General features: G+C 59.8%; 1 protein-coding gene across 1 annotated transcript in view; it reads left to right on the top strand.

The window, feature by feature from the left end:
* The first annotated feature begins 789 nt into the window (after window positions 1-789).
* The window catches only part of NACC2 (NACC family member 2), a 39,509-nt gene continuing 16,633 nt past the window's right edge, over window positions 790-23,665 (top strand). The window contains exon 1 of the mRNA XM_056132790.1: window positions 790-909. The gene's annotated coding sequence lies outside the window, so the exon portion shown is untranslated. The remainder of the gene's footprint in view (window positions 910-23,665) is intronic.

Consider the following 23,665-nt stretch of genomic DNA (forward strand, 5'->3'; position numbering starts at 1 on the left):
AGTGGACACCCAGCGGTACCTCTACATGGGGGATTGTCCTGTCTGTTCTCTCCCAACTCTGAGTTTCTGAATGTCCTTTATCAAGAGGGGTCAGTCTCCCCCCGCATCCCTTTCGCCCCTCTGCTGCCCTCCCTTCTCCTCTCCTCTCTCCTCTTCCTCTCCCCCTCCCTGGCCCTTCCTGCACCCACACCTCACACCCTCCAATATAAGCCCAGGCCCTGTGGCTGGTGGGGGGCCTTGCAGGAATCAGGAATCCGCAGCACCTGTCCTGGGGATGCCGGGTCCTGAGTCTGGACCTGGGCCTCACCCCCAGAACTGAGGAGCCGGGTCGGTCCGTACTGGGGTCTAGGGGGTTCTGAGGCTGCCAGGTGGTCTTTGAGGAGCTGGCAGGGAGCGATCTGGGGGGTGTCTGGGAGCAGACCTTAGCCGGCTGGAGGGGGGCTGCAGGCTTTGGGTCCACCTGACTTTGTCTCCGACTGACCTTCGCTGAGTCTCCCTAGAGGCTAGAGCCTCCCAGCTGACCCCACCTGCCCACCCGCGGCCCCGGTGTGCCGGGGCACCCCGTCTCTCGCGATCCCACGCTCAGGATCGCTTCCCGGGACACCCCACTTTCCTGCGAGTGAAGCTGGGGCGGCCTCTGAGGACCCCAGCTGGGGGCGGGGGCGTCCGTGGCCTCGGCGGCTGTCCCCGGCGGCTGGGTCCAGGGGGCACTTGCCCCAGCAGCCCGGGCCGAGCGCGCAGCCCCCTCGGAGCGCGGGGCGGGCGCCTGTCCCTTTAAACGGCCCGGGGCGCCTCCCCGCGCGCCCCGCCCCCGCCGCCGCGGTGCGGCCGGTGCTGGGCGAGGTCGGAGAAAGTCCGCGGAGCCGCCGGGGACGCGAGCGCCGCAGGCCGGACCGGGCCGGGCCGCAGGTACGCGCCAACTTGCCGCCAACTCCGCGCCCCGCGCTGCCGCAGTGCCCGCCGCGCCCCGGCCAAGTTCGCGCGCGCGGCCCCCGACCCCGGCGCCCCTGCCCCGCCGCGCCTCCCCTTCCTCAGTTTCCTCTGCGCGCGCCGGGCCCCCGCCGCGCGCCCGCGCCCCGCACCCCCGGCCCTCGGGCCGGGCCGAGCCGCCGGCACCCCAGCCCCCCGGGCCCGGCCGAGCCGACGGGTCACTGAGGCCGGGCGCGCCGGGAGGAAGCGGGCTGGGTGCGGGCAGGAAGGAGCCGGCACCGGGCGCAGGGGGGCCTGCAGCAGCGGCCCGGCCCGGCCCGCCCGGCCCGCAGCGCCCCTGCCCGGCCCGTCCGGCCCGCAGCGCCCCTGCCCGGCCCCGCAGTCGCCCCGCGCCCCGCAGCCGCCCCGCCCGGCCCCGCAGCGCCCCGGCCGGCCGCGCAGCCGCCCCGCGCCCGGTCCCGCAGCCCCGGACCGCCCCGCCCGGCCCGGCCCTGAGGGCCGCCGCGCTCCTGGGTGGCACCTGGCAGAGGAAGTAGGAGGCGCCCCAGGCGCAGGGCCCCGCTTTCGGGGAGCAGTTGGAAAGAGCACAGGATTAGAACAAGATATCACTTGTCACCTCTCAGCGGCCAGACGCCTGTCCTCGCCAGTCACGCCCAGGGCTGGGTCGCGGGGCTGCGCGAGGGCCTGGACAGGTGCGCCGGCTCTCCAGCGGGCCATCTGCCGCCAGCCTCCTTCCTGCACCTCCGGCTGCTTCCCGGGTCCTGCTTCCTGGCTGCATTGTGGCCAGGGGCACGTGTCCTCGGGCCACCCTGCCCCTGTCCAGGGACCGTTGGGCCTCGGGACGGTTTGGAGTAGCGAAGAGGAAGCTCCCCCGACCACACACACACCCTGGGCCTGTGCCACCCATGCAGAGCCGGGTGTACCAGTCTTGCTGCCCACAGCCGTCGGGGGGCAGCCCCTCCTGTCCGCTGTCCCTTTGGGCCGTGGGGACTACCACCTCACTAAGTCTGGGGCGGAATCTCCTGTGTGAGAGTGGGTTGTGCCAGCCCCAGCACTTCTGGGTCCCTCCCAGAACTTTTCAGCATGTCACTGTAGAAGCAAGCCCTTCGCTAACCCCAGACTCCCCAGGATTTGGGGAGTTTGACCGAGGCTGGGGCCTGGGCTCCAAATTGCCGTTGTTTTAGGGACTGGCTCACTCCACGGCTGCTGACCGCCAGGGCTAGGGTGGCCAGAGTGCCAAGTGCTGCCGGCCCCTACCCTGGGGCCGGTGGAGTCTGTTGGGCCCCTCTTGCAGGGTCTGCTCGCAGCACCTCTGGCCTTCCTGAGTGGGCACTGGAATATGGGCTTAAGGCCAGAGGCCCCAGTGCAGGGGCCTGTGTCATGGCATGCAGTGACCCTGGGCCAGGCCTCCCAGCCCTTCCCCGTGTCCGTATCCCGCAGGGCATTGATCCCCCCCCCCCCCCCGCCCCGCCCATCTAGCTTCAGCCTCCGTGTGCCTTTGCCCGGGCTGGCCCTCCAGATTGTGCAGGATAACGTTTCCCAACTGGCCTGGCTGCCTGGCCCCTTGTCCGTCCGTCACCTGCTGGCCCACAGCGCCCAGCTGCCTCTGCACCACAACAGCTCCCACGTGCAGGTTTTGGCACTGAGCATCTGTGGGTAAGGGTCCTGCAGACAGTGGGCAGAGGCGGTTCCCTTTATAGCCCGGTGGCAGCCCCTGGGTTGGCATCTGCGGAATGGGGCAGTGCATGAGGGTGAGGCTGCTGGCGCCTGGGGGAGGACTCTGCAGGGGGAGTTTAATCTTGACCTTGCCCCCAACCTCTGCTCTGAGCCTCAGCCCTTGCAAGGAGCTTGCTGTCTCTTCCCTGTGCTGCCCAGCTCAAAGCTGTGTGACCTTGGATGGGTAGCTTGCCCTCTCTGAGCCCCACCCTGTTGGGTTTGACAGTGCTACATAGTAGTTTCCTTATTCGGTGCTGGGCAGCAGGCCTGGCCCTGGAGGGGGAGGGGGGCTCCCATCCCTTCTGCTCCCTCCCACTTAGCAGGTTGCAGCCTGCGGGTGCATGCCCCTTTAAGGGGATGCAGCCTCTCGGTCTCCAGAGAGGACCAAGGCTTTTTTCTCTCTGAGGCGTGGTTCTCTGGTCCCCCCACCCCCCCAGAGGAAAGGCTGGCTCTGGGTTTCTGAAGGAATCTTCCTCCCCCTCAGCCCTGGCATCAAGGAGGGCACCCGGCCATGGATGGGCCCCGCCTATGGGCTTGGGCGCAGGCAGGGCCGGCAGGACGAAGGGCTGAAAGTGTCCATATATAGTCACTGCGGGCCAGTGCTGGGTTCCTCGAGGACGGCCACGTTTGGGGTGAGGCTTCCATGAGGTGGCCCGGTGGTGCTCTGGGCCAGCTCCTGACTGGGCGACCCCCCAGTCTCTGGCGCATCCCCTTTGAACCCGAAGATACAGCTCTGGGCCCCCCACCGGGGTGCGCACACCCTTCCCCCCTCCAGGCTGGCACTTTCTGGAAGAGCGCCTCCCTCTCCTGGACAGTGCTGGAACCAGGCCAGTGGGCAGGGCGCAGGCTGATGCGGTGGCTGAGGGGTCCGCCGTGGCCGGGCAGGAGCACGAGGAGACAGGGTGCCCCCCCGCCCTGTCTCTGCCAGAGGCGTCAGGGCTGCCGCGAGTGGCACTGTTAGCTGAGTTTTGCTCATTTAATTTCTCCTGCATCGCTCTGCTGAGCGTTGTTAGGTTTGTGTAGTGAGACTTTCTGTTGTCTCAGCAGTCTTTTCTTCCTTTTTTCTTTTTGGATATAAAGCCATTAGGGTGAGAGAAGATTAAAAAGATACATTACAATTAAAATGTTAATGAAATCTGCATCATACAACTTTTGAAGCCCTTTAGCATTAATCTTGCGGTGTCATGTCCATTAACTTGGGCTATTCTTATTCTACACTGACCCCTGCTGAGAGATTCCTGCTATAATTGGATTTTTTTTAATAAAAGAGGGAAAAAAAGCTTTTAAGAAAATAGAGGTTGAGTGGGCGCCCCTGGCTCTGAAAGGGAGAGTGAGTGACTAGGATGGGGGGCAGCTTCTTGGGGGATCCCTCCTGGCCCTGCCACCCCTCTCCCTTCTGTGATCCCAGCTCCCTGCCCTCGCCATCCCCCTGGGGGACAGGTAGCCCAGTGGGTGGGTCCGGTCTCCGAGTAGCTGTCACTTGTCACTTGCCTTGGGACCTTCCGACTGTGGTGTGCCTGGGGGACAGATGGGCCCCAGTCCAGGTGCTGTTGAGGAGTGATCCCCCACCCCTGTCCTGGGCAGCTGGAGCTGGGCTTTGCAGGTGGCCTGCTGTGGGTGCTGCTGTGGGTGATGCTGCGAGGCTGTGTGGCTGGGAAGCTGGTCAGGTGGTTGGCTGCACAGCCAGATTCCATGTCTGTGTGTTTTTGCAACACCTTTCTATAAAGGGAAACATAATTTAAAATATGATTACTGAGTGTTGTAACAGCCGCCTCAGCGCCCTGCGCTATGCCGAGATCATTATCAGAGTCTGATATTAACTGCAAAGAATATTATGCAAATTGCCTGCCCGCTCCGGGAAGCCGCTCCCGCCCTCCCCGTACCTGCAGCCTCGCGTTGTTGGCCGTCTGTGGTCAGCTCAGGGAGGGGGGACACTGACTGGCAGGGACTGGGCCTGTGGTGCTCCCTGAGTGCTGCCTCCATGACCCACGTCCCGGAGATGCAGGAAGACCCTGCCAAGCAAGCGGCCGCGCCCGTGGGGCGAGGGGTTGGACACCCACCCTGGCCAGCCCCTTCGACCTGGTGTAGGCCCTCTGCATGGTGTAGGCCCTGGTGCTGGATCCTGGAAGGCCCACGGGCTGAGCTGCAATGGGAGGGGGCAGGAGGCAGAGGCCCCTGGGGTGCCTCCATGCCACCAGGAACCCCTCTCTGGACCTGTGTCCCCTCACAGGGGCCAGGCGAGCTTTGAGGACGACAGGAAGCAGGGTCCTGGCCAGTTTGCGGGCAGGCGCCTGTGTCCCCACGGGGACGCCCCTCCTGCCCTGCAGAGCAGCCTTCCCCGACAGGGAGGCTGTGGGCCTGGGGTACCTGGGGTGGGGGGACCACCCCTAACGGTGCTCAGGGCTTACTTCTGTGTCTGGGGGGGAGTCACTCCTGATGGGGCTCAGGGTCCAAACCCAGGTCAGCTGCGCTCAAGGCCAGTGCCTTGGGCCCTGTGCTCTCTCCAGCTGGACTTGGAGTCACTGCTGCCCACTGCAGCAAGGGGCTTGGCCTCTCCGAGGGGTTCAGAGCAGGGAGCCCAGAGCTGTGCCGGATGCTGGAAGCCCCACCCAGGCCACCCGTGAGTGCTTTGCAGGTGCCCCCCAAGCCCCCAGCTCGTTCCCAGAGGCCCCTTGAAGGCTGGAGTGAGCCGGGGCAGGGCTGGGCCGCTCGTCGGCAGACCTACCAGGGCAGGCTCGGCTCCACAGGTCCTCGCGGGCTGCTCTGGGACCCTCTTTCCTGGGCCGCAGCAAGGCCTTGGCAGAACTGGTGTAGACCCAGGCACGTAAGGTCACCTGGACCGTGGCGCAAGGCGGGCAGCATTCAGGGCTGGGTTGGGCTGTCTGGGTCCCAAGGAGCACTGTGTCTCCCTGCCCTCAGTCTGGGCTGTCACTGGCCCTCTGGCCTCTCGGGCCCCCCCCACGGCTTGTAGGTTATACTTGCAGTGCCACAGTGTCCATACAGGCCTGTCCAGGGACAGGGGGGGTCACCCAGGTCCCATTAGTAAGGGGCGAGCACTGCTTGGAGAGCTGGGCAGATGTCTATGGCTTTTCCTCTGGAAGCAAGTGGGGTTAGGGGCTGGGGAGGGGTAGTGTCCTCTGACTGGGGGTGAGGGGCAGGGCCCTCTAGCTGCGGCCGGTTGGCTGCAGGGGCGGGGTCAGGGGTGGGGGCGGGGCCCTCTGGCTCCAGCATGAGGGCAGGGGCTGGGGGTTGAGGCCTCTGTGGGTCCCAGGTCCCCCGCCTGCCTGTTCTGGGGTCCGGCAGCACCTTAGAACCATGAGGGTCCTGGGAACGGGTGAATGGGGCACGTGGCAGGGCCTGCTGGGTGGGACCCAGGGAGGACCAGGGTGTGGTGAGAGCCCTTGAGGGCCCCCGCTCCATGTCACCTCCTGGTCATCTTGCGGTTGCCTTTGGGGAGAAGCCCCCCCTTCCTCCTGGGCCTGCAGACTCACAGTTGCGGGCTGGGCAGCAGAGGCATGGGGCTGTGTCCTGGGCATGAGGGCAGCTGTGGGCATCCGGCTCATGGTCCCGTGCTTGAAAACTGGCTCTTGTAGGGCTCAGGGTCCAAACCCAGGCGCCCCCGGACGCCAAGGGCCCCTGTTCCTCAGGCTGCAGGGGCACTGCCCAGTCACCACATGGCCCTGCCCACAGGAGGTGGGTGGGCGTGAGGCAAAGGCAGCCCATCTGTCCCCACCAACCTGCAGCTGTGATCACGTCACACGCGCTAATTCCCAGGATGCTCCACCAGGGAATTGTTTCAGGCCAATGTGCTGTGCCCACAGGCCTCACGATGCGCCTCCTGGCCAGGCCATGGCCCCAAGGGGAGGAGGCACTAGAGAGGCCCAGCTGAGTTGGTCTGTCCCCCTCACCGCTGGACTCCCTGGGGGTTGATGTGTACTGGTATGCCCTGAGCCCCTGCAGGGCCGCAGTATAGCCCAGCCCAGCCCTCGCCTCCCTGGGGCTCCGGAGGTGTCTGTGTGCCCTTGTCCCTGGTCCTGGAAGGTCTTGGCCGTATCGCCCACATCTGTCCCGGGCGCAGCTCCCAGAGGAGTGTGTCTGCTTTTCTGCACCTGCAGAGGACGGGGATTGAGCTCAGCCTGGCCCTGTGCCCCACCTCGTAGGCCTGAATCTAGGAAGTGAAATAGCGTGGCCACATCCTCTGCACGGTGACGCTCACCCCTGCCCTCTGGAGCTGCCGGAAGCACCAGAAGCACCTGCCTCCCTGGGGTGACTGGCGTGTCCCTGCCCTGCGTGGCCCCTGCCCGGGGGTCTGGCTGCATCCTCTGCCTTGCGCCGTCCCGGGAGTAGGCCTGTGTGCGCTGTCCCCACCCGCACACAGGATGTAGGAGAGTGCCAGCATGCAGCCTTGCGTTGGGGGCTTTTCTGTCCCCGCTGAAGGAGGAGGACACCCGGTGGCTGAGCGGGCTGGGCACTGGGTTGGGCCTGTAGCCCCAGGCTGGTCTGGGTTGGCCTTTGGGACCCCGTCCTAGGGCTCCCTGGAAAGACGCCACAGATGGCAGAGGGGACCGAGCGTTCCCCGCAGGCAGCTGCTCCTGGGACGTCCGGCCCCATATCTCTCCTGGTCTCAGCCAAGCCCGCTCCCCTTGGGGACTGTCCCTGCTTCCACTGTGCTGGGAAAGGCGAGGCTGCAGCCAAGAGGGGCGTGACGGCTGTGGACACTGAGACCCAGAACCTTGCCGCTGTGTCAGACTTGGACCTGCAGGCAACACCCCTCATTTGCCAGGAGCAGGTTCCGGGTTTAAGGATGGAGACCTGGGCCCCACCCCCACACGTGCCGGCTGAGAGGGACCAGGGAGGTGTCAAAGGCAGGGCCGCCCCATCCGTGGTCCCCAGCACCGCTGCACTAGAAAAGGGAAGGAATCGAGATGCCGAAACAGCGAGCCCGGGGCTGCTGTGGGTCTGGCACACCTCCTGCAGGGCCACTCCAGCCCTTGGTGGGCCAAAACCAAGTGTCCTCGTGGTGGCTAGCCCGCAGAGCCTGGGAAGGCATCAGCGATGCTGCTAGGAACCCATGGAGCTGCCTGGGGACGGGCACCTGGGGCTTCCGGCGGGCGCGCTGGTCTCTGTGGCGGTGGCCCCTAGGGGTCTGGGAGGTGAGGCCGCTGGGGTGGCCACTGGGGGTCTCGGGTGTAGCCGCTGGGGGTCTCTGGGCTGTGGCCGCTGGGGCTCTGGCTGTCTTTTGCAGTCCCTGACTCAGGTGGCTCTTGGCAGCACGTGTTGGGGAGGATTCTTGGTGCAGTGTGGCGTGTGACCATCCTGTTACCCACGGCTCCGGTGGTCTGTGGTGGCTAAAGGCCTGCAGGGACCCTGATCCCACGGTCCTTCCCTGAGTGCTGCCTTCCCCTGGGTCTCCCTCCGCTTCACCTGGTGCAGTTCCACCTAATACTTGGCCAGTTATTTGGAGGGTTTGCACCACTTCTGTTGTCTTTGGGAACTTTGTCAAAGGTTCTGTTTCTCTATTTTATTTTTAGGTTTTTAGGCCAGACCTGGTGGTGCTCAGCGCTTACTCCTGGCTCTGTGCTCACTCCTGCCGGGGTTAGGGGCCCCTGTGTAGTCTGAGCTCACGCCTGGGCTGCAAGCACCTTGGCTCGGACTGTGGTCCTGCCCCACCTTCAGTGCTTCATTCCAGTGAGTGCCCGGGTGGGAACTGCTGAGGCATGTGTGAGCCCTTCTCTGCTCCCACTCACTGTGGGGGTGTACCACCCCCACGTTCACCTCGGGCAGACACTGGGTCCCATGGAACACCTAACCTCACCCCCTATTCTGACTCCCTGGGACCCCCAGCATGTGCCCATCTGTGGCGCCTCATTTCTCTCTGTGCAGGGCACCCAGGTCTTCTTGCTGCCCCCGTGTCAAGATAGTACAGTGGGGAGGGCACTTGCGTGGCTCGTATGGCCCCTGAGCACGACTGGTGTGGCCCCAAACAAAATTAAAATTACAAAAGTAAAGTGTGTGTGGTTCCATGGGGTGTGGACAGGAAGCGGACCTGGTTTCCTGTCCAGTGAGTGGGACCAGGATGATGGACGGACTGGCTGGCAGAAGGTGCCCTGACACCCTCACGAGGTGACCACACCTCACTCAGAGTCAGTGCTGCTTAGGCACCGCTGGACACAGCTCAGTGGCGTGTAGCTTTCTGAAACGTGCCGTTCCGGGGTCGGGAAGTGGCTGTGTGTAGAGCACTTGACCCTTGCACTCGAGACCCTGGATTCCATCCCCGGCGCCACCAACAGCAGCAACTCAGGACAAGGAGAGCCGGACTTGGGGCAGGTGGACATCTGGGAGTGAATAGCGCAGGCCAGGAGTGTGCACACTGACCAGGACAGAGTTTTCTCAGACTAGAACCGGAAGCAGGTGAGGTTTGAGAGGGTGATGCTGAGGCGCTGGACCCTGCCCCCAGGACAGACACCCTGTGCCCCGGGCTCAGCCTGTGCTCATCTGCCTCTGGCCTGGCCCCCGGTCCCTGGCACAGCTGCCCACTGGGCACTTGGCGGTCACATGAGACCTTGGGGCATCCCTGTGGTGACCTTGCTGCGCTGGCCGGTCACCTGGTATCCTCAAACCTCTCTCCATTCTGTCTCATGTCTGGTCTCTATGTTCCTGCGTGTCTATCCAAGTCTCAGCACTGGGCTCCGAAGTCCTTCTGTGGAGAAGCCCCAGCCAGGTGACCTAGCACCAGACCATGACCCTGCTTCTCCTGGGGTGACTGCGGTCTGGCTCTGAGACCCTCTTCTTTGCCTCTGACTGGGTCTCCGGGGGCTCCGTGGGAGGTGAGGGGGTTTCCTTGTGGGGCTTCTGGCCCATCCATGGAAAGACCTGGTGACTGGCTGGGAGGTGGGCAAGGACAGATGTGACCTCACAGTCACCATCTCTGGAACGAGCTTCCTAGAGACCGGGGGTCTTAGGGCAGCTCTGAAAACCCCTCATTTCCATCTTCTCTTCACGTCTGAACAGTAAGGCTTGGTGCGGGGCATCCCTTTGCCATGTGAGTCTGTCATCGCTGGGTCTCTGTCATCTCTGAGTCTGTTATATCTCTGAGTCTCTCTCATCCCTGCAGTCTCCATCATCTCTGAGTCTCTGTCATCTGAGCCTGTCAGGTGTGTCCCAACCACCTTGATCCCTGGTTTTAGTGAAAGTGAGCTTTGAACTAAATGGCAAGTGCTTCCGGAAGTCGCATCTGGGGATGAGAAACAATCTGTCTTCATTTCTTCACTTATGGGAGGGAGTGGGACATCAACCCAGAGGCACACCTAAGGCTTTCCCTTAACTGCACTCAGATAATACTCCTTGTGGGACTGGGGCTGGTACCCTATGTGGAACCTGGTCAGCTGTGTTCAAAGCCCTGACCCACTGGAACAGCCCTCTGACCCCCAGGCCAGACCCTTCTAACAAACCATTGAACTGTTTCTCATTGTTGAGGTCAATCTTAGTTTTTTGTTCATTTTCATTTTGGGGCCATACCCGGTGGTGCTCAGGACTTACTTAGGGATCAGGGGTCACTCCTGTTGGTGCTCGAGGAACCATATGGGGTGTGGGGGATCTAACCCTGGTCAGCCTCGTGCAAGGGCAAGTGCCTGAGCCTCTGTGTTAGCATTCCAGGCAAAGCCTCAGTGATATAATCAATTTCCAATGATCTGTTGCAAAGAGAAAGGATTGATTTCTTGGATTTATGCAAGCATATTGCCATGAATGTTTAGAATAAAGACCATAAAGGTACCTGTCAAGAGAGAAAAGCGAGTACTTCAGTTCTCCTTATGTAAGATACAATTTACCAGGTTTCTGGAGGTCGAAATTAAATTCCTTCTCAGTAGTCCATTCAGTCCCCTCAGAAAATCCTGATCTGCAGTTTTCAAGTGTCCATTTTTTCCATAAGCTCTGCAGTTTCAGCTTCAGGTCTGTGACAGATCCGTCCTCTTGAGCATCTGTCCAAGTCTCCCCCCTCCCCGCCCCCCCCGTGGACTCTCTGAACACAAGGCACTGGAACAATTCTGTAACTGGCAAAAGGCTTTGGAGTGCTCACAATTAAAGACACTATTACAGATAATAGCAAAGAGATTTGTTCAATTTGTGACATACAATTTCCTAAAATACCCAGAGCTAACCAGAACATAACAGTCTTCAGGATTTCCACAGAATTTCAGGGCACTATATTATTCTCCACGTCTGTTAAGAAGTTCCACTATTTCTGCGTGAGTACCATTGCTTCCCAGGACCTTTCCCATAACAGGCCGAATAGTTCTCTGTCCATAAAGCGAGAGCGTACTTACGTGTTAGGAGTTCTTCTGAGACCTTCCTATGTACTTTCCTTTTAACCAGCCAGGATAGTTTTTCCTTCCTTAGAATTTTTATTTCTGTCCCAGGCATTATGAGGTTTACAGCACCTACCCTGAAGCCCAGGGCTGATCTGTGTGCAATCCCCCACTGAGCCCTGCCAGGAGTGATCCCTGAGCACTGCTGGGTATGGCCCCGAAACCAAAACACTGAAAAAAAAAACAAAAAATAAAAATAAACCACCTTCACGTTACCAGGACACAAGCAAAGATTTCAGAGGTAGAGATAAAACTTTGCCATCTTAAAACCAAGACTAGGACATTTTGTCCTAGAATTTTCCTTTATTCCATTTCACAATAAGGCAGAATAGAATTCATTTTTCTCTCAACAAAAATACCTCCATTCATTATTTTCCTTATGTAAAACATATTTGTACTCTGTATAGGTTTGAATTCCAAGTTTTCAAAGCTTCCTTCGTTCAGTGATTAATACTGATCAAGATACTCAATGAACTCCCATTACTCAATAATTTATCTTGACTTTCCCTAGAGATTTGCAAAGCAGTTTAAGATATAGCATCCAAGGAGCTGGAGCCATAGTACAGCGGGAAGGGCATTTGCTTTGCATGTGGCCGACCCAGATTTGATTCCCGGCATCACATATGGTCCTCTGAGCACCGCCAGGAATGATTCCTGAGTGCAGAGCCAGGAGGAAGCCCTGAGCATCATCGGCTGTGGCCAAAAAGCCAAAAAAAAAAAAATAGCATTTGAGCCAACCTCCTCCCCTGGTGTTTCTCAGCCTTTCTCCAGCTGTGACCCCTCCCAGTCTTTTTCCCTGGTGGACCCCGCTCATACCAGCTGGTTCCCTGGTCTTGTGCCGCAACCTCCTCATTTGTGCAGTTTTCACATTGACCCCCTGGAATATCCCATCGGGGTTCCACTGGGCCCCAGTTTGGGAAGTGCTGCTCTCTCACGGAGCCTCTGGGCCGTGGCTTTAGCTTTACTGGGGGCTCAGTCTGTTCAGCTACCAGATCATCCACCCATCCTGGTTTGTTTCTACTCTGGGTGAGCAGCCGTCAGCCCTCAGAGTTCTCAGAACTCCCCTTCTCTGCTCTTTCTTCTGGAAAGCAGATGCAGACGTGTCCACCACAGCTGACAGGTTGATGCAGGTTCCGGGTAAGTGTCCACAACTGTCCCCCTCCTAGAGATGGCTCGTCCTCAGGGAAGGGCATTGTGTTCTGCAGTGGCCAGGGAGGGTGCGGGCTAACCTGGGCTCAGGGCTGACTTTGCAAGCTAAGGAGCGAGGCCAAAACAGACAGACTCAGACATGGCCACATGCAGACAGTCGGGCTGTTTCTGAGGGCGGCTGCAGTATCCCCTGAGCCCACAGGAAAGGGGGCCTTGCTGAGGGGGCACGTCTCCAGTGCACATGGAAGGCCCTCCAACATGGTTGATAAACAATATGAGGTGTGTGGCTGGCAAAAAGGCAGGACAGTGCCTAGGACAAGGTGGACGGTCCTTCCTGAAAGTTCCTGAAGTAACTCAGGAAGTGACCCAGGCTGGGAAGTGACCCAGTCAGGAAGTGGCCAAGGCCAGGAAATAGCACTGTCAGGAAGTGACCCAGGCCAGAAAGTAGCCCAGTCAGAAAGTGACCCAGGCCAGAAAGCAGGTCAGTCAGGAAGTAACCCAGGGTAGGAAGCAGTAGTCCAGTCAGGAAATGGCCCAGGCTAGGAAGTAGGTCAGTCAGGAAGTGACCCAGGCTGGGAAGTGACCTAGTCAGGAAGTGGCCCAGGCCAAGAAGTAGCCCAGTCAGGAAGTGGTCTAGGGAGGAAGTAGCCCAGTCAGGAAGTGACCCAGGCTAGGAAGTAGGTGAGTCAAGAAGTGACCCAGGCCAGGAAGTAGGTGAGTCAAGAAGTGACACAGGCCAGGAAGTAGTAGTCCAATCAGGAAGTCACCTAGGCTGGGAAGTAGCCCAGTCAGGAAGTGATCCAGTCAGGAAGTGGCCCAGGCCAGGAAGTAGCCCAGTCAGGAAGTGACCCAGGATGGGAAGTGACCCAGTCAGGAAGTGGCCCAGGCCAGAAAGTAGGTCAGTCAGGAAGTGGCCCAGGCCAGGAAGTAGCCCAGTCAGGAAGTAGCCCGGTCAGGAAGTGGCCCAGTCAGGAAGCAGTAGTCCAGTCAGGAAGTCGCCTAGGCTGGGAAGTAACCCAGTCAGGAAGTGCCCTAGGCCAGGAAGTGGCTCTGGACAGATAGTGGCCAGCCAGGAAGTGGCTCAGTCTGGGAAGTAGCCCTGACTGGAAAATGAGGCATCTCTAACCTGTGCTGGCATCCAGAGGCTCCACCAGCTTCCGGTGATACCTGCCCAGGCTTTCACAGGTGCTTCTGGCCTCCCTCACCCCCTGCTTTGCCTCCAGGGCACAGCTGCCTCCCTGATGGCCCTGGGAGAGGCCATGGCCCAGATGGGTGGTGGTGGTGGGGAGAATGCCCACCCACCCGGCTGCCCCTGCGTGTCCGTGCCTGTGGGGGTCATGGGTGGCGCCCTGGCCCGCCTCATCCTGCAGAGAAGGTGAGCTGGGTGTGTCATGTGTGGCCCCCAGCGAGGGTGTCTGGAGTTTCCCGCTGTCTTGGAAGTCCCCTGGGCAGTCACGGTCCTCCACGCCTCTGATGCTGGAGCCTGTTTGTCAAGGATTTCTGTTTCTGGGACACACCTGGCAGTGCTCACGGCTGACTCCTGGCTCTGTGCTCAGTCTGGTGGGTTGCAGGGGATGGAAGGCGGTCCTCACCAGTCACTGCGGTCTGCGGTGGCTAGCAGCTCCCCTGCCTTGGCCCTCTGAAGGTCATGCTTCATGGTCCTGTTCCACAGGGATCCGCTCTACTCAGCGAGCTCTGGGACACGTCTGAACCACACACTCACGTCCTTGGTGGAGATCAGGCTGTTTCCTGCCGAGGAGTTCCTTTGTTTACTCTAGGGTAGCAGATTGACATGGATGACATCTGTATCATCACCTTCTTTTTGAAAACCGTGATAGATTTTTCCTTTAAACTATACCCCCTTTCTGTTCTGTTGCAGAGGCCAGCGGGGGTGGGGGGGGGCACACACACTTGATCCTGACAGAGCGTGGGGCCTCTTGTGGGACGTGGCCACGCGGGACTGTCGGTGACTGGTCTGCGCAAGGCCAGAGTCCTTCACCCATTCCTGTGGCCCGGCCTCAGTCTCATGAAATCTTGTCAGTTTCATTGATCTCTGCAGTGAACAGGCTCTTTGTGTCATTGATTCCCCCTGTTGTTTTCTATTTTCAAGTATATTGATCTCTGCTCTTATTTCCTGCCTTCTGCTTGCTTTGAGCTGGTTCTGTTCTCTCCCGCCCCCCGCACCCGGCCAGGTTCTTCAGTTGGGAACTTAGATTATTGACATAAACCTTCCTTTCTCTGCTATATGCCCCAGTGCTCTAAAATCTCCCCTTTCTCTGTCCTGACGCTGGTCCCCCCAGGTTGAAGTGGTGCTTTGCCCTTCACTGGGTCTGGTTCCCGGAGACCGCTTTGTCCCAGGATTTAGAAGTTTCTTAGGGATTTCCAAGGAGCTTTGGGAGCTTTCTGTGTTACTTTTCTGTTAGTTTCTAGTTTGATATGTGGTGAAAAATGGCCTTGGTTGGTTTCCTGGCCCAGTGCAGGAAGACTGCAGCTGGGCCTGTGAATGTCCATCTGTCCTTCTGGGTCTCTGGTCTGCCATCTCCTCCCACATGGGCGGTGGTTGTGCCTGTCCTGTCCCTGCCCCAGCAGAGGCTGTCTGTGTTGGGGGTGCGGGGTGGAGCTTTCGCTCCGTTGCTGAGTCTGCTTTATTGCTACTAATGACTTGTTTGCTTTGCTTTCCCTGCTTCTCTGTTAACTGTGCCTCCCATAGGATGAGGATGATATTTTGGTTTTTGAGCCAGACACGGTGGTGCTCAGGGATCACTCCTGGCGGGGCTGGCAGGGGAGCGACTCTCTGGGATGCTGGGGGTCAAACCCGTGTGGGTGCCAGCAGGCGTCCTGCCCACTGCACTGTCGCTCCGTCCCACGCGGTGCTGTCGGGAGACCATTGTAGGAAGCAGGTGGCTCTGCGTGGCTTGGCTCTGTCCTGCTGCTCTCTGTCTTTCCATTGGCGTGTTTAGACCATTCATACCTGACGGGCTCAGGGTCATCCAGGGACTGAAGTGCCATTCTGTTTTCTGATGGATTGTTTGGCTGTTCCTTTGTCACCGCCAAGCCCCCACCCCAACACACAGATTTTCGAGTCATTTGAACAGTTAAGCATTTTAGTTTGCAACTATTATATATATATATTTAGATACCGATTGGACTCATTTACTGTCTTTGCGTCTGTGGAGCTGGGGTCAGACCCAGGCCCCCTACTGTGCTGAGCCCCCCCCCCACGTGAAGATGTGCCCCAGACACCCCCCTGGCATGAGAGTGCCTGAGAGTGCCTCCTGCTTCCCAGGCTCTTGTGCACTCTGGAAAGAAATAGCCTTTGCAGCAGCCGCGTCCAGACCTCGGCCCCTGGTGGCCGTGCCCAGCTGTGGGCAGCGTTATCTGATAGAACTGCCTGTTCTGAGCATTTCAGAAACATGAACTCACAATCGGACTGGAATTGGCTCATCATGAAGTTTTGTTTTTTTTGGGGGGCCACATCGCAGGGCCTAGTCCTGCCTTGGTGCATGGGGGTTAGTCCTGGCAGGGTTGGGGGACCATGAGGTGCCAGGAATCAAGCCCAGGGTGTCACACAGGCAGGGCAGGTGGGCCTCTTTGGCCTGTCTCTCAGCTGCAGGTGGCCTTTGTCTCCCCTTTGCCCTGGTGGCTGCCATCTGTCAGGTGAGGTGGGCACTCCTTTCTGGGGTTTGCTTGCCCACTGCACAGCTATTCTCTGGCTGGCCACCGAGGCCTTTCCAGATGGCGAGTGGCCATACCATTGTGTGCTGCCACCACATGGTTCATGCTCAGAGTCAATTGTTCTGGGGGCCGGAGCGACAGTACAGCAGGGAGGGTGTTTGCCTGGCACGTTGCCGACCTGGGTTCGATCCATGGCATCCCGTATGGTCCCCCAAGCACCACCAGGAGTGATTTCTGAGTGAGGATCCCGGAGTAACACCTGAGCACCACCGGGTGTGACCCCAGACAAACAACAACAACGTCGTCATTTGCACGGCAGCTGCTGCGTTGCGTGTGCGCTGCTGTGACGGCTTCCAGGGGCTCCTGAGCGCTCCCCCTGTGCTCCTGGAGAACTGTCTCTTCAGAGGCTGCGCTCACAGGTGGGCTCCCTGCTGCTGGGCCTGGAGTCTGTTCATCCTGCTGGGGGGGTCGGGGGCCAGTGCAGGCCAGCCACACATGGGGCCTCATCCGCTCCATGCTCTCTGGCCCCTCGTTATTCCAGATGCGCCATCTAGAGACCTGCTTTACTGTTGCCCTCCCTCCCTCCCTCTCTCCTTCCCTCCTTCTCTCCTTCCCTCCTTCCCGCCTTCCCCCCTTCCCTCCTTCCCGCCTTCCCCCCTCCTCCCTCCTCCCTCCTTTCTGTCCTCCTATCTCCCTCCTCCCTCTCTCCCTTCCTCCCACCCTCTCTCCTTCCCTCGGTCCCTCCCTCCTTCCCCCCTCCTCCCTCCTCCCTCCTTTCTGTCCTCCTATCTCCCTCCTCCCTCTCTCCCTTCCTCCCTCCCTCCCTTCTCCGGTCCTCTCTCCTGCCTTCCCTTCCTTCCTTCCTCCCTCATCCCCACCTTCCTGGCTGCTGGTCGTGTGCCAGCCAAGCCCCATGCCCACTGACCCATATCCCAGCCCCTCTTCCTTGATTGTGCCCTTTGAAACACAAAATGTTTTCATTTTGGCCCAGTTCCATTCTCCTTTCGGTTGTGTGTGCGCTCAGCACCACTAATGAGGGCATAGCCCTTGCTCCAGGGCCTCACCATGCAGTGCTCAGGGCCTAGTGCAGGCATGGGGTGGCCCAGCCTTGGTCAGCTCCTGGGCGTTATCTGCACTGTTTCCTGAAGGCTCTTTCTCCGCCCACTCACTCCTATTCCGTGACTGAATCCATCCCCAGGCAGGCTGTGCTGCTTGATGCCTGTGGCCTTGCAGTTGCTTCTGATACCACGAACATTCCAGCTTTGTTTTCCTGGGGCTAGCCGGCAGCTCTGGTCTGGGTCTTCGCAGTGTCTGCAGGGACATTAGAGTTGATGTGTCAGCTGCTGCCTTTAATTAGGAGTGCATTGACCCGAGGGCCTTTTGGGAGGGGGGCTTTCATCTTGATAGCAGAGCTCTTAATCCATAAAGATGGATATCTTTCTATTTAGATATTCAGTTTCTTTCAAAGTTTTGCATTTTCAAAATACAGGTGTGATGCTGTGTTTGTTAAATGTATTCCTAATTACAGTGTGATGTCAGAGGTGGAGTTATAACCATATTAATATTCTGAGATTGCATCATAGCTGAGGAGAAATGTATTTGATTCTTGAATATTGATCTTATATTCTGCAGGGTGCGGAATTTGTCACTTGTTCTGATTGTTTGGTGGTCAAATTCCTTGGCACTTTTCGTCAGACAAGATGGTACCTTCTAGAGCCCGATGTCTGCTGGTGTGGCACTGGGACTGGCCCGGGAACTGAGCCCCAGCTCTCCCCACTGCCCTCATGCGGTGGGTGGTCATTCCTCCTTTGGGGGATGCTGGACTCATTGGCACCATCCAGTCTGCTGTTCATTCTCAGCGGAGGGACTGGGATTTTTATTTGGTTTGGATTTTGGTCCATACCTGTTTGTGTCCCGGGCTTACTCCTGGCAGTGCTTGCGGACCCTGCAGGCTTCCGGGGATGGACGCCGAGCGGACCCCGTGCTAGGCCAGTGTGTGGTGGGCATTTTTGGCGACTCGTTGGAGTCATCAGTGTAGGTTTTTTTTTTTAATTTGCTTTGATTTTTTTTATTATTATTTTTATTGAAACACCATGAGGTACAGTTGTAGATTTACAATTTTTTGTGCTTGGGTTTCGATTATACAATGATCAAATACCCATCTCTCCACCAGTGCCCATTTTCCACCACCATGGATAATATCCCTCCCACCCCCATCCCTCCCATCTCACCCTGCCTCTGTGGCAGGGCAATCCCCTGTGTTCTCTCTCTCCTTTTGGCAGTGTAGGTTTTAAAAGCAGCACTCCAGAGTTCCAGACACAACTCCTGGAAGCAGAAATCGACCACGTTAATTTTGAGATCAGTGTCAGAATTATTCAATAGAGTTGACTGTATAATTTCATGTTTTTTTTCTAATCTTGCGCATAATGTGAAAGTGCTGCCAGTGTGAGGCGTTTGGGCAGCCCAGACGAGCTGCCCCCAGAACACAGTCTGCACTTGGCCTCTGCCCGGAGGACAGTGCTGGGCCATGCCTTTCCGAGGGGGCAGCCATGCCTGGTGGTGCTGGGACCCTCCCCTGTGTGTGACATCTGGGCTCCCGCTCTGGATCCGTCCTTGACCTTCCAGGGCTGTCAGAGAGGTGGATGCCAGGACGGGTCCCTGCTAGGAGTCGGCTCGTGTGCTGTGCCCAAAGCGATATTCCTGGGCCAGAGCAGTAGGACTGCAGGTGGGCATTTGCCTTGCACGTGGCCAACCGGGTTCGATCCCTGGCATCCCCTAAAGTCCTCTGAGCACAGAGCCAGGGGTCACCCTGAGCGCCGCCGGGTATGGCCCAAACACCAGAAAAGCCCAAAAAACAAAGTTGTGCTCCTTCAGAGTCAGGGAAGTGAGGATGCATCAGGCATAGCTTGTTGGCTCTGAGCCCAGAGCAGCGCGGGCCTGAGTCACGCGTGTTGTGGCCGTCTTCGGGTAGGGCGTGTCATGGCCTGGGGAAGGGCTACTCGTGTCTACGCCATGACAGTAGACTGAGGGACTGCTGTAACACATCACTCGGGACGGGCTCCCACCCCTCGCCAGGCCAGTCAGCACTGTGCACCTGCGTCTAGGAAGGGACATGCCTGGGAATCCGCCAGGGGACTCGGCTCTCCTGACCCCTTCCTGCTCTCCCCGAATCTCAGAATATGGAGGGCAAAGTAGAGAACAGGATGAGCCTCACATCAGGGCCTGGGCAGGAAGTGAGTGACAGCCTCAGTGCCCAGGCACAAAGGGAGAGGGACAGTGTCCAGGCAGGAGCTGGTGGAGGCTGCTGTCCTGTGGGGAGGGTGGAAGCCACTGTCCACCAGGAGCGGGTGGAGGCCACTGTCCAGGAGTAGGTTGGAGGCTGCTGTCCAGCAGGGAGGTCACTGTCTGGCAGGAGCAGGTGGAGGCTGCTGTCCAGCAGGGAGGCCACTGTCCAGCAGGAGCGGTGGCGTGTCAGGGCCTAGGCCTAGGGCAGTGGAGGTGTCTGGACGCTGGGTCCTCGCTGTTCTGAGGGGTCTCCTGGCCCAGAGCGCCTGACCGGGACTGCCTTGGGCTCTCGGTGCTCTCTGCCCCTCCCCTGCCCGCCCTGCACCTGGTGGCCGCCCTCTCGTGGTCATGCATGGCCTCCCGAGGAGCCTCCCTATGCTGTGGATGGAGGCAGGTGGGCAGGAAGCCAGTGACTGGGGATGCTGGGAGGTGAAGGCCCCACCCCATTCACTGTGGGTGCCCCTTTCTGGCAGTGTGTGCACGCGTGCAGATGTACACGTGTGTGCTCATCTGTGTTTGCGCGTGTGTGGTCCCGCTCTCCTCCCTTCGGGGGGGTGCTGCGGGCAGCAGGGTCTGTGGGTCATTTCTCAGCCTGGAGCAGCACACGCCTGCACATTGCTTGGCACCTGGTCCTGTCTGCATTACCTGAATTTCCTTTGATTTGTAGGATTTCTAGTAAATGGGCTTAAAAATAACTCTGGGCGTGGTGCCAGGCAGATTCGGGCAGGAGACACCTCTGTCTTCTGAGGCACAGGGGCAGCCCCCAAATACTGCCCTGAGGTCGCCCTACTGTGTACCCCAGGCCTGGACGCCCATCCCAGGTGGAGGCTGAGTCCTCTGTGGTCAGGGCCAGGATGGCGAGCACCTGGGGTGTGGGAAGGAGGACACCGGCACTGGGGGGCCCTTGAGGAAGCTAAAATGTGACCCAGGCCTTGAGGTTTGTGTTGCTGTCTCCCGGCCTCCCCTCTGTGGCCCTCCTGTGCCCAGTGCCGGGTGGGCATCAGCGGGACCCCGAGGTGGGTCCAGAGTCCACTGGGTGCCAGGGCTCAGAGCTCCAGCCCCAGAGCCAGTGCGGGGACGACTTGGGACCCCCAGCCCCGCCAGGCCAGGTGGTCCTGGGCTGCCACCCGCTCCTGGCTGGGCTGTCTCTGTGTGATCCCCCACCCCACCCCTGCTGATTTAGTATTTCTGTGTCTGTCTGATTTACATGAGATTTTCGGCATAATTAGAAATGCAGGAGAACTGTGTCTTACCTCGACTATTTATGGAAGCGATGCAAATGAGTGGGAATGAATATTAATGAGGGAGCACCCATCCCTATGCTGGCTGACCCACCCCCACCTCGTCCCAGCACCCCTTAGGGAGGGGAGCAGGTCACCTTTTGGGGTGCCTGTGGGCCACGGCTCAGGCTGGTCATCCTCAGGTCCCCCAGGCCCAAGGGTGCTGGGGGACAAGCTCCCTGGGTGGGTAAGCGGGTATGAATGCGGGCCGGGGAGCCGGCAGGGGCTTTGTAGCTGGCTGGGCTGTGTGCCGTGTCAGGCTCGTGGCTCCCGTCCTGTGGCAGGCATGTGCTCTCCAAGGGGCCTCCTCTGGGTGAGGGCAGGACCCTGCTGCCCATTTGAAATTCCCAGGCCAGCCCCCCTGGCTTTCCTCCCGGTGGAGAGAGCATGCTCTGTGGGGCCGAATGCACACCTGAGCCTACCCGGTGTGCCCGTGGCCCCGTCTCTACAGGAAGTGTCCCATGGGTGCTGGCTTGTGGCGGGACCGTTCCCAGCCCCAGCACCCCTGGGAGTCTCAAAGTGCCGCTGCGCCCCTGAGTCGCTGAGCCCTGGGGTCCTGCCTCCCAGACCCTCTGGAGGGTGCTTATTGCTGTGGGTGTGAGGGGTGCCCGGTGCGGGGGAGGGCAGGGATCTGGGCTGAGCTGGGAGCCAGGAGGGCCCGCTCCTGCAGCCCAAGGCCCACATGTGCAGCTTTTGGGCCCTGGTCCGCTCCTTGGCCATAGGGCTGTGCTCCCTGTCCATGTGGGGGTCCCCAAACGAAGGAGGCCCAGCAAAGGGGCTGGTGCCTGATTTCTGTGCTTGTGGGAGTGGGCCTTCCTGCACTCCGACGGGGTGGGCAGTGCAATACTGCCCCTCCTGCTTTGAGGATGACCAGTGGCCCCTGGCCCCCATGACCTGGTGGGGACAGTGAAAGGAGCAGGTGCCCGGTGCCCGGCTGTCCTGTGGGGTGTAACTCGAGCCCCACTTTCTTCTTTTCTCCTCAAACCCAGCTTTGTTCAGGTCTGCAAAGGCTTCTAAGAAAGCAACCGAACACCAGCCTGGGCCCTGGCAGGCGGGAGAGCGGGCGGGGCAGCCTGCGGTGTCCTGAGGACACGGTGGCCGCCGGCTGTCCTGGTCCCAGCCCTAACGCCCGGTTTCTGGGGGAGCAGCAGCCTCTTGTGTAAGGGGTGTGGCCCCAGCAGAGAGGGCACAGGAGGCAATGAGGGGGGCAGACTGCCCTATCCCCGGGGACACACGGGAGTGGCCCACAGGTGGCTCCTCCAGACCCCTCTCCCCACCCCTCAGCCCAGCAGCCCAGGATCTTAGCTCTGCCGCAGCCTCGCTCCCCGTCCTCACCCTGGACCTTGACTCCTGCTGTGGGCCATGGCCGGCCCCCAGGGTCTGGAGGCTCCCGCAGTGTGTCAGGCCCCACTCTCCGCAGTCTTCCCCATGTGACGTCACAGTGGGGAGCATTCCCTGTGGAGCAGGGAGCCTGTGCTGCCCCAGGCCTCCTCAGCAGTGTGGCGCTTGCCTCTGTTTCCCCACACTCTGCTGTGCTTCATCTCTGAGGGTTCCAGCAGCGCTGTTGAGCTGGGGTGGGGCGGGAGCACCAGCCAGATGTCTGGGGTCTGGAGAGGGTCAGGATGGGAGTGGAGGTGTCTGGGCTGTGCAGTGGTGGGTGCCAGCTCCCTGTGGGCCCCTCCGCTGCTCTGAAGACAGAGTCCAGGGAACGGTAGGGGACCTGCTCCGTGGGGGCCGTGTATGTGGAGCCCGGTCAAGCCCTTGTGTCCTGTAAGGTGGGGTCCCTGTGCCTATGGGCAGCACCCCGTGTGCTGTGGTTTCTGGGCACAGAAGCAGCTCACCTGGGAGGGGCCAGACAACATTTGCCGAGGTGCCTCAGGGCTGACAGGGCCCCAGCTCCTGCCTCCACTCATCGATGGGTCACAGTCCTCAGCACCTGCCCTGGGCCAACACCCTAACAGCCACCAGGCCCTACACCAACACTCTCACCTCCCCCAAACCCCTATCTTCCATGAACCTCATAGCCACCAACATCCTAACCTCCACCAACACTGTAACCTCCCAACATCCTAACCTCCCAAGCACCCTAACCGCCCAACACCCTAGCCTCCCCAACACCCTAACCTCCCCAACTCCCTAACCTCCCCAACTCCCTAACCTCCCCAACACCCTAACCTCCCCAACTCCCTAACCTCCCCCAACACCCTAACCTCCCAACACCCTAACCTCCCAACACCCTAACCTCCCAACACCCTAACCTCCCCAACTCCCTAACCTCCCCCAACACCCTAACCTCCCAGCACCCTAACCTCCCAGCACCCTAACCTCCCAACACCCTAACCTCCCAACACCCTAACCTCCCAACACCCTAACCTCCCCAACACCCTAACCTCCCCAACTCCCTAACCTCCCCCAACACCCTAACCTCCCAGCACCCTAACCTCCCAACACCCTAACCTCCCCAACACCCTAACCTCCCCAACTCCCTAACCTCCCCCAACACCCTAACCTCCCAACACCCTAACCTCCCCAACACCCTAACCTCCCCAACTCCCTAACCTCCCCCAACACCCTAACCTCCCAACACCCTAACCTCCCCCGACACCCTAACCTCCCCAACTCCCTAACCTCCCCAACTCCCTAACCTCCCCAACTCCCTAACCTTCCCAACTCCCTAACCTCCCAACTCCCTAAGCTCCCAACTCCCTAAGCTCCCAACTCCCTAACCTCCCCAACTCCCTAACCTCCCAACTCCCTAACCTCCCCAACTCCCTAAGCTCCCAACTCCCTAAGCTCCCAACTCCCTAAGCTCCCAACTCCCTAACCTCCCCAACTCCCTAACCTCCCCAACTCCCTAACCTCCCCAACTCCCTAACCTCCCCAACTCCCTAACCTCCCAACTCCCTAAGCTCCCAACTCCCTAAGCTCCCAACTCCCTAACCTCCCCAACTCCCTAACCTCCCCAACTCCCTAACCTCCCCAACTCCCTAACCTCCCCCCACTCCCTAACCTCCCCAACTCCCTAACCTCCCCAACTCCCTAACCTCCCCAACTCCCTAACCTCCCAAATCCCTAACCTCCCCAAATCCCTAACATCCCCCTGCCTTTCCACTCAGCCCTGCTGGCTGCAGGTAGGCAGCAGAGGTGGGGACGGGGCAGGCAGGCCTGTGTGAGCCTTGTGGTCCAGCAACAGATGGGGGTCCTGGGGAGGGGGAGGCCGTGACCCACGCTGGACGCCCGTCTGCTCACAGGGCCACGGCACGT

This window comes from Sorex fumeus, unplaced genomic scaffold (genome assembly GCF_029834395.1).
Source record: "Sorex fumeus unplaced genomic scaffold, SorFum_2.1 ptg000095l, whole genome shotgun sequence".
NCBI lineage: Eukaryota > Metazoa > Chordata > Mammalia > Eulipotyphla > Soricidae > Sorex > Sorex fumeus.